An 11,116-nucleotide genomic window follows, 5' to 3' on the forward strand; every position below is an offset into this window, starting at 1 on the left:
TCTCTAAAAACAAACAAACAAACAAAAAACCAAAGTGATGGCAGTTGTCACTGGGTCATGGATTCTGAAGACTTTGGCTTGCTTTTTGCTACCTTTCTTCATTATACTTTATAGAGTAAATTTAGGGTGTGGTTAAGTATAGACTCTGGGGACATCCTGCCTGGGTTTGAATTTCACCTCTGTCATTTAGTAACTTCATGTTCTTGATACTGATCCACTAACCTGCCCTTTCAATCCAAGGGCTCAGTCAGCTCCAGTATCTCTTAGGAGTGCATTCACCTCTTTTATTAATACCTTCTTCATCTACAAGAACATCATGTGGAACTATAATTTTCCTTCCTAAAATGAAGATACAATATGTCCATGATAATGCCCTAATTTATCATCTTTGTTTTCCCATTAAATTTTAAATAACCCAATGAACAACAACAACAAAAAAAATTCTAGCTTGCCATGATTGGTTTCTTGGCAAACCAAGACTTCAAGCAAATTGCTTAACCTCTTGATGCCTAAGCTTTCTTATTTGTAAAATGGAGAATAAATAATAGTCCTTACTGCATACAGTTGTGAGAATTAAGTGAATGAAAACAAACAAAACCCTTGGAACAGTGCCTAGTACACAAAAAGCACTCAACAAATATTAGCTATTTTTAAGACTTTTATATGTTATTTGATTTGTTTACAGTGACTACATGTAAACAAATCCAATTAAAACATACAAAAATATCAAGTTTCCTGTTTATATCTCATTAATTTACATTTTTCAATTCACAACTAGACTTCTTAGCCACTTTTTTTTTTTTTTTTTTTTTTTTTTTTTTTTTTTTTGAGACAGAGTTTTGCTCTTGTTGCCCAAGCTGGAGCACAGTGGCACAATCTTGGCTTACTGCAACCTCCGCCTCCTGGATTCAAGCGATTCTCTTGCCTCACCCTCCTGAATCGCTGGGATTACAGGCACGCACCACCACACCTAGCTCATTTTTTTGTATTTTTAGTAGAGACGGGGTTTCATCATGTTGGCCAGGCTGGCCTTAAACTCCTGATGTCAGGTGATCCACCCACCTTGGCCTCCCAAAGTTCAGGGATTACAGGCATGAGCCACCATGCCTGGCCAAGTAGCCACATTTTTGCTTATCATCATAACATTTCATAGTCACCATGTAGAGAAATGGGATAAGTTTAAGCTAGAGAAAGCATTTGAAAACTGAGATGAATATCTTAGATGAATATATACATATAATTTTACTTAAAATTCTTTCACCACCGCCTCCAAAATAAACCAAAGTTAACATTTTGGTCTTATATATATTTAAAGGAAGCACACTAAAATGTTCATTATATTTTATCTCTGGTTAATGAAATTTTGTGTACACTTTTTCTTTATACATTTATACATAGTGTAAATTCTTTCAAGTGAGCATGTATTACTTTTTGGAATCAGAAAAAACTGTTATTTTTAAAGATAAAATTATTTTTATCAGAGTTCTTTTTGAACTGTGCAAAGAAGAAACATAAAATATTTGAGATTCCAGTAACATGAGAGATTACTTTTGAAACATTCTGAAATTATATTTTCTATTGGTTTTTAACAAGATTTACAACCTACTCAAAATGCAGTAGAGTGGGCACCACAAAGCAAATTTATTTGAAAGCACCAGAATCAGCACATGAATAGTCATGACATTCAGCAACATGTCCCTGTTGGAAAACAATTTTAGAATCTATAATGTTGATTGTTGTACTAACAGGGTAAGCTGCATGTAGAATAAAATGAAAAACATCTTAAAAGTAGAGATTAAAGATGATTAGAGATTAAAAAAGAGAAAATATTTTAATGAAACTGCCCTTTGCAATGTTAATACTAATCACACTCAAATACAAACATGAACTTTGAAAATATCAGTAAATTCTTATATAGGGCTGTTAAGAACATGAATTTTGGAATCAGATGGATTTTGAGTTTGAGTCCTCTTGGCCCAGCCAGGTAGCACAGGATGTTTTATTTAAACACATCATCTCTGAGCCTCAGTCTCCTAGATTCTAAGATATGAATAATGATAGTACCTGAAGGATTTGTTGTAATAATTAAATGAAATATTTACTAAGCAAATGCTTAGTAAATGCACTCTTTACATATGAAAGATAGTTGTCAGTTTTGTTTCTTTTACTGATGTGAAAATTAGCTGCATTTTTTCTACTCCTCGTATTACCTTATAATCAGCTACTTAATAGGAATTATAAAATGGAAAGGGACCATTAGACTATGTAAGAATTAGGGAAACTGGCTCTCTTTTCCACCGCCGAAGATGCCAAAAGGAAAAAAGGGGAAGAAGGTGGCTCCGGCCCCTGCTGTCATGAAGAAGCAGGAGGCCAAGAAAGTGGTGAATCCCCTGTTTGAGAAAAAGCCTAAGAATTTTGGCATTGGACAGGACATCCAGCCCAAAAGAGACCTGACCTGCTTTGTGAAATGGCCCCACTGTATCACGTTGCAGTGGCAGAGAGCCATCCTCTATAAGCGGCTGAAAGTGCCTCCTGCGATTAACCAGTTCATTCAGGCTCTGAACCACCAAACAGCTACTCAGCTGCTTAAGCTGGCCCACAAGTACAGGCCAGAGATAAAGCAAGGAGAAGAAGCAGAGGCTGTTGGCCTGACTGAGAAGAAAGCTGCCGGCAAAGGGGATGTCCCCATTGAGAGACTACCTGGGCTTTGAGCAGGAGTTAAGACTGTCACACCTTGGTGGAGAATAAGAAAGCTCAGTTGCTGGTGATTGCACACAATGTGTGGCACACAACGCCTGGTTGTCTTCCTGCCTGCCCTGTGTGGTTAAATGGGGGTCCCTTACTACATTATGAAGGGGGAAGCAAAACTGGGACATCTAGTCCACAGGAAGACCTGGATCATTATCACCTTCACACAGGTTAACGTGGAAGACAAAGGAGCTTTGGCTAAGCTTGGAAGCTATCAGGACCAATTACAACAACATATATGATGAGCTCCGCCATCACTGGGAAGGCAATGTCCTGATTCCCAAGTCTGTGGCTCACATTGCCAAGCTTGAAAAGGCAAAGGCTAAAGAACTTGCCATCAAACTGGGTTGAATGTACACTGTTGAGTTTTCTGTACATAAAAATAATACAAATTTTCCTTTAAAAAAAAGAATTAGGGAAACTGACTTCAAATTTCTGAAATGTACTCTTTTAAAGCATCCAAAACCTGTGCGTTTTTTACACAGGCATACCATACCAACTCTGTGATCTTATGCAGTGTAAAAGGAAAGCAAAACAGAGACCCTAGCATACAAATAGAAAATATTTTATACTTCGTGTTCCATAATCTCTGAATCCTTCTGAACTAAGCTACATTTTGGTCTTTTTCATCTATAAACGGGAGTGCAGATTATAATTGACATGGATTTATCACATAGGTACAGGGATAAACTCGTGGCCTTTTAAGAATGCCTTTTCTTGGCCGGGCGCCGTGGCTCACGCCTGTAATCCCAGCACTTTGGGAGGCTGAGACGGGCAGATCACGAGGTCAGGAGATTGAGACCATCCTGGCTAACATGGTGAAAACCCATCTCAACTAAAAATAAAAAAAAATTAGCCAGGTGTGGTGGCAGGTGCCTGTAAGTCCCAGCTACTCGGGAGGCTGAGGCAGGAAAATGGCGAGAACACGGGAGGCGGAGCTTGCAGTGAGCCGAGATCGTGCCACTGCACTCCAACCTGGGCGACAGAGCAAGACTCCGTCTCAAAAAAAAAAAAAAAAAAAAGTGGCCATTTTTTCTGTATCTTTGGGTCTTCATTCTGAAGGATCCCATGGCATGTATTTAAAAAAAAAAAAAGAGAGAATGCCTTTTTTTGCACAAAGGCTCACATCACCCTTCAAAGGCCTTAGGAAATCTCAATCAAAGTTGGCCTTCAAAGCTTGCCCATGAGTTAACTGAGCTCGTACATTGGGGTACCTAACTACAATTTTTAGCTCAACCTCCACAAGGCATTTACCCTTAAGGGAAAAGCCTGTCTTCATAGTTCTTCTGCCCACCCCACTCCTATAGAAGACTTCTCTGGAATGACAGGACATTCCACATTTTAGAGAGAAAGCCCACCTCTATCCCTTGCCCAAAACCTACTTTAGAATGAACACTGAGGCTTCAGCTACATGGAGCTTTCCTTTTGGCCATGGTACTCCCTTAACTAACAGCATCTCCCTGTGATCCCTCTATTTAAAAAGGGAATCAACACTCCTGGACATTTAGTGTAAAAGAATGGAAGCTGCTACCTTTCTGCCTACTTGCCCAAACTTCAGAGTTTTCCTATTCTCTTATCATTTGCCCCACTGCTACTGTAGGCATTCACTACTTAGAAGTCAGCATCATCTATGACCCTGGTATTCTGTCCTCCAGATTGCTTACACAAATTTTAAATATACTTGTCCCAGCAGAGGGATCTTTGAAACCCTGCTCTTTAGGCTTCTCCAAATTAGGATGTGTTTATTGATTCATATAATCTTTCTTCATTTTAAACCAGCTCCCATCCCTATATATATATAAATATTTTTTTGAGACAAGGTCTGGCTCTATTGCCCAGGCTGGAGCTCAATGGCACAATCTCGGCTCACTGCAACCTCTGCCTCCCAGGCTTAAGCCATCCTCCCACCTCAGCATCCCCAGTAGCTGAGACTACAGGCACGCACCACCATGCCCAGCCAATTTTTGTATTTTTTGTACAGACAGGTTTTCGCCATGTTGGCCAGGCTCGTCTCGAATTTGTGGGCTCAAGCGTTCCGCCTGCCTTGGCCTCTCAAAGTGCTGGGATTACAGGTGTGAGCCACTGCACTTTTCTCATATATTTTATTAAAGTGCTGCCAATTCAAGGATAACCCAATCTTTAAAAATTCTTATTTAAGGGAGGCTGAGGCAGGAGAATCGCTTGAACCTGGGAGGCGGAGGTTGCAGTGAGCCAAGACTGCGCCATTGCACTCCAGCCTAGGTGACAGGTGAGACTCCGTCTCAAAAAAAAAAAAAAAAATTCTTATTTAAGAATAGGAGATGTCTCTGCATATAACGATTTTTGAGAAGTCTTAGGTCTGTAAATTGTATTTGCTGGTTTCCCCTTTGCCACAATAGTCGTTATTTCCCTAAAGAGCTCACAATATTTCTGTATGAACTTCCCTTATAAGCTATGGTGCCTTTTCCCCAGTAGATTGTTTTTACATTTTTCAGTGATCCTACCATTTAATTACAGATTCAACGAGTTTGTCCAGTATAGTGTGATATTCACTATGTGTATGTTTCCACAGCTACGCTTGCAACTCATCTCTTAGATAGAATTCAGATAGGCAATTCATCAGTCCCCTGGAAAGTTTGCCATAACAGGATACACAACTTTGCTAGCAATTGCACAACTTTACCATTGATATTCGTTAACATCCTAGCTACATCAAATTCTGTTGATTTATCTCTCTCTGGTGTGTTAACTAGGTCCTGGGCATTTCCCACTATTTATTCGTAAGAAAAATACCACCTTATATTTGTATAGTGCTTTATGCTTTTCAGCTATTTTCAGCTTTTCACTGGGTCCAATAATATCAATCTCTGTGAACCAAAAGGTAATTATTTTTCCTATAAACCTAAAACTGCTCTAAAAAGTGACATCTAGCCGGGCACAGTGACTCATGCCTGTAATCCCAACACTTTTGGAGGCTGAGGTGGGTGGATCATCTGAGGTCAGGAATTTGAGACCAGCCTGGCCAACAGGGTGAAACTCTGTCTCTACTGAAAATAAAAAACTAGCAGGCGCCTATAATCCCAGCTACTTGGGAGGCTGAGGCATGAGAATTGCTTGAACCTGGGAGGTGGAGGTTGCAGTGAGCCAAGATCATGAGATCGCACCACTGCACTCCAGTCTAGATGACAGACAGAGCAAGACTTCATCTCAAAAAGAAAAAAAAAAAAAAAGAATATTATATGCCAAGCATTATGCTAATGTATATTTCCTCACTCAACCCATAATAACCCTAATGGGGTAGGTATTCTGTATTCATGCCATCTTTATAGGGAAGGAAAAGAAAGCTGAGCAGGAATTTGTCATTTGCCTAAAATCCACCTGGATTTGAACCTAAATCTGCCTAATTCCAAACCTTTGCCCTTAACCTCTATGCCCTTTTGCCATTTAATTAGAACTAAATCAAGCATTTCTAGAACTATGGGTAGCTGGATTAGGATGCAGACTCTCTGCATTCTCGTCTGGCTCTGCCACAACCAACTATTTGATCAAGGGCAGGTGAATTAACTGGTGAGAACCTGTTTCTTTATCTGTTAAATGAGATGATAGATTACAAGACTTTCGTGTTTTCTATTCTGTGATTCTATTTGTGTAAATATTCACTAACCACCATGTGGTTATGAATAGGCACAAAACCAAAGTAAAAGACGTGAAATTTAAACTTAAAATAAATGTTAACAGAAGGTGCATGTTTGTTTTATGGTTTTTCTTTACAGCCAAAAGCAAACCAAAACACCAGAGACGCTCATTTAAGCAGTAGGGCCCTAACTTTTGAGTGTGACGGCAGTTATGTCTGTAAATGAATTTTATTCATTGCTGTGAGGGATAGATATATATGTTCACTTCCTGCAAAAATTGAAACTAAATGTTAACAGTATTTAATTTATTTATTCCGAGTGTATTCAGAGAGATTTAATGAAGAAATTAACACTGTGTCAGATGGGATGGGGCAGATCAACGTCCTATAATTGTGTGGCCTACATTTGGCTAAGTTAGATTTAGTTTTTCCCAGATAATTTTAGGGTTTCCAGGCTTTTCTTATTCTGTACATAATGATCCGGCATTTTCTTGTCCCCGTTTGTAATGGAAACCTTCTATGCTGGTTATTTTGCCAATCCTGCCCAGTCCTTCCCTTTCCTCTCCACCTGCATCTCTTCTTCCCCCTGCTCTGCCCTGGACTGTGCCTCAGAAGGCTGAAATGTGCTAACTGCATCTCCGTAAGTCTTTCTGAATTGAAACACACAGGAGGTCTGAGAGTGTAAAGTCGGTATGTCTTCCCTGCCCCCACTTTGGCACACCATCTCTCACGGTAGCTTCATCACTCCTGTATCACTCCCCAGCCACACTGGCCTTCTTCCTCAGCTCCGGCTTCTACTGGGCCCTGCTAACTACTCTATATTCTTTGTTTCTACAGGCCCGGGGGAAAATGGTTTTCCCTCTGAAGCTGGTCCCTGGGTATCTCACCTTATTTTGTCTCCTCTTAACCTTGCTTATATATTTTTGAGTAGTCTTTTCATTAAAGTCTCTTCATTTGAACCATCTAGGATGAATTTTGTTTCTTCCCCAGGATCCCAACTGATTCACTATCACTTACCTAAAACTCATTGAATTGGAATTTAAGCACCTCATCACAAAGATGACATTGACTTCAATCAATGAGAACATATTGAGCGTCTTGATGTGCTTAAGGGTATACCAAGAGCTATGACAGGTACAAGAGTCATTCGAGGCTAGCCCAAGTGCAGTCATGTCTACAACAAATTGATCACAACCAGTGGCAGATTTCTTTGTTCCTTCTCTACTTCCATTGCTTCACTTGACTAGCCTTAAGAAAGTAAGTCATTTGTGTTATGTTCTTGCCCTTGAGAAGTTTATAATCTAGTTAGGAAGTCCACAATCAACACATTAAACTATTAACATGTAACATAGGACTTTAAATCTTAAATTAGGTAGCTCATAGGACTAGCCAGGTGAAAGCAGATAAAATTATCATAGGAAATGCTCACTTTCCATGCCCAGCTAATTTTCTGTATTTTTAGTAGAGACAGGGTCTTACCATGATGGCCAAGCTGGTTTTGAACTCCTGACCTCAAGTGATCCTCCTGCCTCGGCCTCCCAAATTGCTAGGATTACATGCATGAGCCATCACACCCGGCCGTCTATTTTTTTTTTTTAAAGGAAAGAAAAACAGAAGTCGAAGGAAACAGAAGAACAAGTCAGAGGACTCAATTTGGGAGATTTTAAGCTTTTCTTTCCTTTTCTTTTCTTTTCTTTTTGAGACAAGGTCTCACTCTTTTGCCCAGGCTGGAGTACCTGCATTTTAAAATTATCTGAATTGGAATTTTTTAATTTATCAGACTTATGAAATATATTATTGTGAACTAGAAAGTATTAGTGAAAGTTGGGCATGGCAGCTCATGCCTACAATCCCAGCACTTTGGGAAGCCGTGGCAGGAGGATAGCTTGAGGCCAGGAGGAGTTTGAGACCAGCCTGGGCAACATGGCAAGACTCCTGTCTCTACAAAAAAAAAAAAGGATTAGAGAAATTTCAACCAATTGTGGAATATTTATGCTTGAAATACCCTGAGTCACTGAAATGTGTCCAAAGGTACATGCTGTATAAATATCATGAGGGCCAATAGGTCATTCTTGTGTACAGAAGGGGAATTTGTTTGTCAAACAAGAAGAGCAGGGCATTTGCCATTGATCATCTGGAACTATCTACCATTCCCATACACTACTTGAGTAAGAAACTGATCAACTGATGACTCTTATTTTCAATGGCAGTATTTTGATAGGCCCAGAGATATGTATTAAAACCCAAGCTTGTTAGTCAGTGTATTCCCCCATTTGGGTCAGAGAGAAGGCCCTAGGGATGTGAGAATGGGCAAGGCATATGCTACACTCTGGTGTCTAATATGATTATTGCAACCTAATAAACATGTTACTGTTTTAAAAGCTTGGTTTCAAGAGTACAAATTTGATATAAGTTGGGAATGGAAAGACATCAGAATGTGCAGAAAGGTGTTGAGTTATCTCTGCCTGTGTACCGACAACAGTGGGGCTCTCTGTCGTAGGAAGGAAGGCTTTATGTGGGGTGACTTGGGGGTTTGCTCTGAAAACTTGATTAGAATTCAGATGGGGCAGACAGAAGGATTTGAAGGACAGCAACAACATGAGGAAAGGCAGAGAGGTGAGAATGAGCTAGGTATTATACACAGGACAGTGAAGAGACCAGACAGTGAAGACTTGACAGCCAAGAATAATTTAAGCAATACAAAGAAGTATTGGACAGACGGGATAAGGGCAGATCAACTTCCTATAATTCTACTGATGGAAAAAAACAGAGCATCAGAATTTCAAAGTACTAGCAATGTGATTTCTCTGTAAGTAATATAACTCATTTTAAAATATTAATGTAGCCACTCTGTAGGATGATGGTTGCTTAGAAATTGCTATCATATTCAAGCAGAGCTTGAAGTGGACTGGATCGCTGCTGTGGTTTTAAAATGTGTCCTCTCCAAAACTCATGTTGAAACTTAATCCCCAGTGTGGCAGTGTTGAGAGGCCTTTAAGGGGTGATTGTGTCCTGAGGGCTCTGCTCTCATGAATGGATTAATGGGTTATCCAGGGTGTGGGACAGGTGGCTTTATAAGAAGAGGAAAAGAGACCTGAGTTAGCACACTCAAACCCCTCACCATGTGATGCCCTGTGCCTCCTTGGGACTCTGCAGAGTCGCTACCAATAAGAAGGCTCTCACCAGATGTGGCCCCTCAACTTTGGACCGCTTAGCCTCCGTAACTGTAAGAAACAAATTCTTTTTCTTTATAAATTACTCAGTTTCAGATATTCTGTTATAAACAACAGAAAATGGACTTATACAATCTCACAAGATTTCAGATCTGGAAACTGATTTTGAGTTCCTGTACATGTTACAGTAGATGGAGGAAGCAAGGAAATTCAGAAGTGCATTCTCAGCTAAACTGAGGGTGTGGATAGATTTACTAATGAGACAAAGTAAATTTGCTGCTATGGAAACAATAGTGTCATTCAAGATTGCTTCCTTTCTCAAAGTGGGAGGCAACAGCACAATGACTTTCTCTTCCTGTATAGGAGCTACTTCCTACCAGGAGTGTGGGAAATGAGAGAAGCATCACCATTTATTATGTGCCCAATCATTATAGGCACTGTTTAAAGGAAGGATCATAGGGATACAGAAATAATAATGTGTGAGGATAGGAATTTCCAAGGTCTTAGCAGGAACTGTCCTGTTGGTGCTACATTTCTGTGGACTTTTTTTTTTCCCATCTTTACCTTCTGTTCTTCCAATTCTAAACAAGAAAAAGTGATATTGAAACTCACCAACCTTTAACAACTACTGCATAAATGTCTTTTAAATACTTGGTTTTGGAGTAGCAATTACTGGAGCACTTATCTGAAAAATGCCTGCTGAGCCTAATCTCTAGATACCAGAGAATTAAATAAAATGCTTGAAAACTGAATAGTAATTTAGCAACATCAGTTATTGAAGTGATGTAGAAGTGTGTTTTTCACATTAAGGTACCAATATGATACCACAATCCCATCATGACAGTGGACTTGACCCTTTGAGTTAGCAGAACAAAGGACTTTATGTAACTATTTTGGGCAGTAAAAATTTCCAACTCAGCACCATTTTTTTCCTATAAACCTGTCCTGCGTACATCACATTGATGTGAGAGTCAGATGAGATAATTATGTGAAGGTGCTTTGTAAACTGAAGAGCTATATAATGGTCAAGGAATCATTATTCCTATCATTCAGTGAGTCATTAAAGAACATGTTGGAAGGTCATTTGTAGGACAATATTCTTAAATTCTAGAAAAATGCAGTTATCTTTGAGAACTAAAGATATTGAACAAAATTTTTGGAATATTTATTACACGTTTGGTAGGCTGGTAAGATGAACTGCTAACAAGAATGAAATACATTAAACAGTATGAGTTCATTACTTTCCTTTTTAAAGCTTTAAAATACTGTGTTCCACATATATACAGGTATATTTAAAAGGATATTCATGGCAGCATTGGTATGACAAAACAAAACAAAGAAACAAATAAAACCAATCTGGAAACAACTCAAATGTCCATCATTACGGATTTATTTTATATATATATGTATGTATGTATGTATGTATGTATGTATACAAGAATACTATGTGACTAATGAAAAGAATGAAGTAGAATTTATAAGCACTAACATGGAAAGAGAGCCAAGAGATACAGGATGATAAATATGATGTGCAAAACAATATGTAATGTATGATGAGTATGTTTCTAAGAGCTATATAATG

At 39.1% G+C, this 11,116-nt stretch overlaps 1 pseudogene; it reads left to right on the forward strand.

The window, feature by feature from the left end:
• The first annotated feature begins 2,306 nt into the window (after positions 1-2,306).
• On the forward strand, positions 2,307-3,099 carry LOC100590045 (annotated as a pseudogene).
• Positions 3,100-11,116: the final 8,017 nt, after the last annotated feature.

Source organism: Nomascus leucogenys, chromosome 2 (assembly GCF_006542625.1).
Source record: "Nomascus leucogenys isolate Asia chromosome 2, Asia_NLE_v1, whole genome shotgun sequence".
Taxonomy (NCBI): domain Eukaryota; kingdom Metazoa; phylum Chordata; class Mammalia; order Primates; family Hylobatidae; genus Nomascus; species Nomascus leucogenys.